Source organism: Herpailurus yagouaroundi, unplaced genomic scaffold, assembly GCF_014898765.1.
Source record: "Herpailurus yagouaroundi ecotype Mexico unplaced genomic scaffold, PumYag 67793, whole genome shotgun sequence".
NCBI lineage: Eukaryota > Metazoa > Chordata > Mammalia > Carnivora > Felidae > Herpailurus > Herpailurus yagouaroundi.
This window is the reverse complement of record NW_024420586.1, coordinates 5,918,501-5,924,048: the sequence shown is the minus strand read 5'-3', so window position 1 is coordinate 5,924,048 and position 5,548 is coordinate 5,918,501. Positions and strand designations below refer to the sequence as shown.

Sequence of the window (5,548 nt, the reverse complement as noted above, 5' to 3'; positions counted from 1 at the left end):
ATTAATTTATATATATATATATATATATATATATGAACATATTTTTAAAATATTCATTGTATGCTATTCAGACATTAACACAAGGCACACTTATTTTTAAAAGTAAGGAGCTGTCCCAAGAAGAAATAAAAATCACCCATAATTTCCTCTCAAGAGATAGCTTATCTCTGACTGACTTATTTCACTTAGCATAATACTCTCTAGCTTCATCCACGTCGTTGCAAATGGCAAGATTTCATTCTTTTTGATGGCTGAGTAATATTCCATTGTGTATATGTACCACATCATCTTTATTTTTTTATGTGTGCAATCATCCGATTTATAAAAAGATGCAACAAAATTCAAATGATACAAAATATTTCAATTTCAAAACAACATCAAAAGTGAGTGTATTTAACCATACTCAGCTTATAACAGAGCAAATGGGTAAGAAGGAGAATAATTAATGTTATAGCATATTGCTACATGAACTGGCAACAGAAAAGGTTGGTAAAGGAAGGCAGAGGAACTCTATCTAGAGTGTTAGAATTAGAACCGAGGGGTTCCATAATCATCTGGCATCTGCTCAATGTTGTACCTATAGTTAGAAATGTATATGATGGGAACTCCAGGGATCTTCTGGATTCTGATCCTTCGTTTAAGGTCCCGGTCAACTGTGGCCACAATGTAACACTTATGCTGAGTTACTCTCTTTACTAGGCAGTCATCTGCATAGGTTCCTTTGTGTGTGCATGGTAATCGTTCAAATCTTGGATCCTTGGCGATCCTTAGAGCCACTCGATACTTTTGCCCCAATTTCTCAATTTCAGCCATTACACAGTCAGTTATACAAGGGATACACTTGTTGCAGACAGTCCATCATTGATTGTACTAAGTGAAGTTTGGCTTTAATGGAAAAGTTGATAAAGTTGGTATCAACCAGGATGTGGTAAGGTGGGCCCAGCTGTGTGTTATATTGGAAGAATAAGCAGGAAGGATGTTGGGGGACTTCTCTTCCCTTGCGTGCACTTGGATCTTTCTTTTCTTTCTTTTTAGGTTTCAATCTATCCTTCTTTTTCAGCCTCTGATCTCGGAGACTAAGCATTCGCTTCATGGTTGCATACTTTCTTGCTTTCTTTTGCTTCCCCATGTTCACGCCGCACTCTTCTTTCTTCTGGAATCCCACATCGTCTTTATCCATTCATCTGTTGATGGACATTTGGGCTCTTTCCATAATTTGGCTATTGTTGATAATGCTGCTATAAACATTGGGGTGCATGTATCCCTTTGAATACCATATAATTTTACTCATATGTAGAATTTAAGAAACAAGACAGATAATCATGGGGAGTAAAAAAGAGAGAGGCAAACCAGGAAATAGATTCTTAACTGTAGAGAACAAATTGAGGGTTGCTGCAGGGGAAGTGAGCAGGCAGATGGGTTAAATAGGTGATGGGGATTAAGGAGGGCCCTTGTTGGGATGAGCCCTGGGTGTTACATGTAAGTGATGAATCACTAAATTCTACACCTGAAACTAATATTACACTGTATGTTAACTAACTAGAATTTAAATAAAAATTTGGAGAAAGAAAGTAATTATATTCTCATAAGTAGAACATGTTGAATAGAAAACAGTATTAAAGTATTAACTATAAGGGATGCCTGGGTGGCTCAGTCAGTTGAGTGTTCAGCTCTTGATTTCAGCTCAGGTCATGATCTCACGGTTTGTGAGTTTGAGCCCAGTGTTGGGCTCTGCACTGACAGCAAGGAGCCTGCTTGGGGATTCTCTCTCTCTCTCTCTCTCTCTCTCTCTCTCTCTGCCCTTTCTCTCCTTGCTGTCTCTCTCTCTCTCGAAATAAATAAATAAACTTAAAAAGTAAAGAAAAATAAAGCATTAACTATAAGAAAGAGTCTATTAGATATATTTTTTAAAGTTTTTTTACAGTGTTTTAAATGTTATTTTTAGTATTTGTTGCACTTTCCCAGTCTACATTCTTACTTTGTTCATTTATTTTACATACAAAATTTTATTTTTTTTGTAGTTAAATCTGTCATATTTATCATTTATTTATGTTTTCTGAATTTGGAGTCATATTATAAAGGTCGTTCTTTCTCCCAAATGACCTTAATATTCTTCCACAGTTTTTTTAACTCTTAACGTCCGATATATTTACTAGGCAAAATCATAAACAGTTGGTCTATAGTTTGGATTTTGCCTGGAATTGTTTTTATTCACACAGTGAAGTTTTTGTTGTTGTTGCTTCAGTTCATCAGCGTGTGTGTTTATAAACTTATTTTTGAAGTATAATGTACATAAAAACAAAAAAAATGAACTAATCATAGTTACAGCTCTGTGTATTTTCACAAAGTGAACACATCCATGTATCCGTCATCCAGATCAAGAAAAAGAACTACAGCAGAGACAGTACTGTGAAAAAAAACGTTGCAGACATGCCATCTGGTTTTAAAACTCCGAAGCCCCCAAAGTGCCTCCTTCCAATTGCTATTCTTTCTAAAACATAACCACTCTCGTAAATTTTAAAAGTTCCAAAAGATAAGTTTGCCAGTTTTTGAACTTTATATAAATTGAAGCAATAAAATCACTGCTTTTCATATGATTATTGACCATTTAAATATCCTCTTGTGAAAGTGCTTATTTAGGTCTTTTGTCTATTTTTCTACTGGGTTGTCTCCCTTTTTTTAATGTTCTATAGAAGTTCTGTATGTTTTTTAGACATAAGAACTTTGTTGGAAGTCTGTGCTGAATTTATCTTTTCCTGATTCTTGGCTTGCTTTTTCATTCTCCTAATAGTGTATTTCAATACCAAAAGTATGTCAGTCTATTTTGTCAGTTTTCTCATTTTTGATTATTATTTTTTGGGGGTCCTGTTTGAGAAATCGTTGCCTATTCCATGGTTATAAAGATGTTCTACCACATTTTCTTCTAAACACTACATTGTTTTAACTTTCACAGTTAGGTATGCAATGCATGTAGAACTGATTTTTCTATTATATGTGTTAGAAATGATGAGTTATGTTTTTTCTCATAAATGTTCATTTCATCCAGGACCTTTTACAAACAGACACTTCTTTCTCTACTGCATTCAGTTGTAATAAATCAAGTGGTCATATATATGTGGGTCATCTTAGAACTTTTCAGTCTTTTCTGTTGGCCTATTTTACTATTCTTTTGCAAATACCATATTGTCTGCGTTACTGTGGTTTTGTAATCATTTTTGGTAGCTGGTGGTATAAGTTACCAAGTTTTGCTCTTGTTCAAGATTGCCTTGGCTGTACTTGGCCCTTCAGGTTTCTATACACATTTAGAGTCAGTTTGTCAATTTCCATTTTTAAAAAAACTGCAGAAATTTTGATTGGGAGTGCTTTTAATCTCATATTTAGTTGGAGGATACTTGACATCTTTAAATCATTCAGTTCTCCAATCAATGAATAATTATTTAGTTCATCTTTTTTTTGTATTTAGCTCTTCTTTAATTTCTTCCAGCTATATTTTGTAAGGACATATTGTACATATTTATTAAACTTACTTCTGGGTATTTTATGTTTTTAGGTAACTTTTTAAATGTTTTTATTAATCTCATTTTTGTTTATAAACCATAACATAAAGATACAGCCAATTTGTTTGTATCAATTTGTATCCCACAACCTTGATGTTTTACTTATTAATTTTAAATATTTTGTCTATAGATAACTTTTAAAATTGTAGAACCCTATATGGTTATTAATGACAATTAATAACCATTTAATTGTTTTTTTAGATCCTTACACATTAATGTATGTATTTATGTATGTGTTCTTGCTTCCTTACAGTAGCTAGGGTGGCCTTCAAAAGGTTAAATATAAGTGATGACAGTGTTATTAATAGGCCTATTTTGTCTTGTTTCTGATCTCAAGGGGAAAACTTTCAATATTTCACTATAACTAGAATGTTTGCTGTAGGAATTTAGATCCTTTTTATTCAATTCAGGAAATTTCCTTTTCTAGATTAATGGTTTTTATCAATAATGACTATTAACTTTTGTCAAATATATTTTCTTCATTGATATATGTGATTTTCTCCTTTTGGTCCTGTCATTTTTTGAGTAAAATATTTGATATTTTTAATGTGAAAGAAATCTTACTTTCCTGGAATAAACCTCAACTGATCATGATGTGCTACCTTTTTTACCTAGATTTATTTATTATTTATTATTTAATTTACCTTTTTATTTATCACTGTATTTAACTTTCTGATGATTTAAGATTGTTGCATCTGTGCTTATGAAAGCTAATTACCTATAATATTATTTTTCATAATGTCCTTGTCAAGTTTTGGTGTTACAGTTAGGCTACTCTCATAAAATGAATTGAGATGTCCCCTGTTTTTCTATTCTTTGGAAGTGTTTTTATGTAATATTGGGTTTTTTTTTCCTTAATGAAGCCATTTGGTCCTGGAATTTGCTTTGAGGGAAATTAAATTATTGATTCTGTTTAATTTCATTACTATTCAGATTTTCTATTTATGTTTATGTAAATTTTAGGAAGATGCACTTTTCTGGGAATCCATCTAGTTTAATAAGTTTTCTGTAGTACAGTATTTTGGATGTGTGTTGGAGCTGTAGTGATATTCCTAATCCACTGGATTAGCCTTTCTAGGGTATTAACTTTTAGTTTGTTGATACTATTGAAAGGGCGGGCCTACGCCAGCCGACTCCATCTTGTTCTGTGTCCTTCACCTTGACCACACCTCCTCCCCTTGAGTAACCCCCCCCTCACCTTCCCCAGGACCCTTCCCCAGCCAATTGGATGAGGCCATAGCCATTACCTCACCAACTGCCCCCAGGCCCCAATAAAACCTTTGTCCTTTTGAAACTCGCTCTCTCCCTGGTATCTCACCGCTGCGTCGGTGCAGGTAGGGGATTGAGCTCGAGCTAGCTCGAATAAAGGCTCTTTGCTTTTGCATCGGACTCGGCTCCCTAGTGGTCTTTGGGGATCACGAATTCTGGGCATAACACTATATTATGTATTTGAACTCCATTTCATTGATTTTTCTCTTCTTATTTATTTTGTTTTTTATTCTTTGGGTTTATTTTGCTTTTCTCTTGCTATTTTCTTGAGATGGATGCTATCTTTTGTTAACTTATCAATTTTTACCCTCTCCTCTTCTCTAAAATATGGCTTTTAAACTGTAACATTCCCTATAAATATATGTTGAGTATTTTCAAAATGTTATGCTGTATTTTTATTTTCATTCACTTCAAAATACATTCTAATCTCTGTTTTGTTTTTTTCCTTTTCTCCGTGGTTTATTTAAAAATGTATTTTTCAATTTCTTTTTTTAAAATGTTTTTATTTATTTTTGAGAAAGAGAAAGCACGCGCGGGGCGGGGGGTGGTGGTGTTAGAGGGGGAAGGGCAGAAAGAGGGGGGACAATTTCTGAAGCAGACTGCACTGACAGCAGAGAGCCTGATGCAAGGCTCAAACTCAGGAACTGTGAGCTCATGACCTGAGCTGAAGTCAGTTGCTTAACTGACTGAGCCATCTAGGTGCGCTGTATTTATCTATTTCT

The 5,548-nt window shown here is 34.0% G+C and overlaps 1 pseudogene; it reads right to left on the bottom strand.

Annotated features, from left to right (window-relative positions):
• Positions 1-515: 515 nt before the first annotated feature.
• Positions 516-1,177, bottom strand: LOC121026025 (rRNA-processing protein FCF1 homolog; annotated as a pseudogene).
• Positions 1,178-5,548: the final 4,371 nt, after the last annotated feature.